Below are 1392 nucleotides of genomic sequence, written 5' to 3'. Positions count from 1 at the left end.
ATAACATCAACAATGATTATTAAAAAAAATAACTTGATCTAGATGATATGAGCAGGCTATAACAAAAGGTATATGCATAAATATGTTGTCAAAGAGTATGTTTTCACTGATAGGGCCCTCTATTTGCTTGACTAAGGATGAAATAGTCGCTGTACTCACACAATGCAACACACAAGAGATAGTATTGCAATTCTTGTTTCGTGTAAAGCTATTGTCGCATGGAGACAATAGCTGAAGGGTAAAACAACAGATAAAATATTACCACTGCTAACTTAACCACAACTTCCATGATTACTGGTTGTGGTAACGCTGTAGATTCTAATATACGAATGCTCCATGTTTAATGTGAGATATCGGCCGGTGCACCAGCAGAATAGGACTGCAGTGTAGTGTCGAGGGGAGAGCCCTCTAGTGTTCAGCAGCATGTTAAACTGCAGCCTTGACAGAGAGACACAGACCGATCAGTCCTTTAGGCCTTCAGGGAATGGGCTTTATTAGTCAGAGAGGATGTTCAGGTTCAACAGACTCTCAGGGACGCATTTGTGTTTTTCAATTGTGAGATCTCCTTATTAAAATCTGTGCTGCACATAATGCATTAACGCTGCATAGGCCCTACTGTTCCTCTGATATTAATGTCAGGACTGGGATTACATTAGCTCTATTTCCCAGTCTCATTCAATATCATTTATCAATATTATTGGTTCATACTTAATAATAATAGTAGATGGAATAGCAGCAGTAATAGTGGTAGAAGTCAATCTATCTTTTACCAGACATTAACTCAAAGCGTTTTACACTACATCATTTCTCCTTATCCACTAAAAATGTTCCCCCTGACTCACTACTTAGGGCCTTTGACCGAGATGCCATAGATCCCAATTAACAAAGATATCAACTCTACTATTATTTTTTTCTGAGCCATTTAATTTCCCACCCACTTTGATGTTGCAGCATATTTCAGATGGGAATTCAAAAATTATATTTTTAAGAGCCTCTGCTATGTAGGAATGTTTTCCTTATTTTATGTTCAATTCATTTGCATTTAATCTGCTTATGCTACAGTATGTAATTAAACATTGGAGTGTCTATTTCAAATTAAGAGTAAAACATCTTTATGCTTATCCAAAGTTAATACTTCATTTTCTTACTAAGCAGAACTTTAGACTGATTAAACTTGTTTGGGACCAGAGAGAGGATGAAGTTTTGGTGAAAGTATTCAGACCCCTTAACTTTTTCCAAAATTTGTTACGTTACAGCCATATTCTAAAATGTATATATAAAAAAAATCTGTACACACAATACCCCATAATGACAAAGGGAAAACATTTTTTTTTTTACATTCCTGCTCATTTATAAAAAAAATATATATATAAATATTTTCAAAAGTATTCA

This window comes from Oncorhynchus clarkii, chromosome 26 (assembly GCF_045791955.1).
Source record: "Oncorhynchus clarkii lewisi isolate Uvic-CL-2024 chromosome 26, UVic_Ocla_1.0, whole genome shotgun sequence".
Classification (NCBI taxonomy): domain Eukaryota; kingdom Metazoa; phylum Chordata; class Actinopteri; order Salmoniformes; family Salmonidae; genus Oncorhynchus; species Oncorhynchus clarkii.
The sequence above is the reverse complement of the archived record's forward strand: the minus strand, read 5'-3'. Positions refer to the sequence as shown.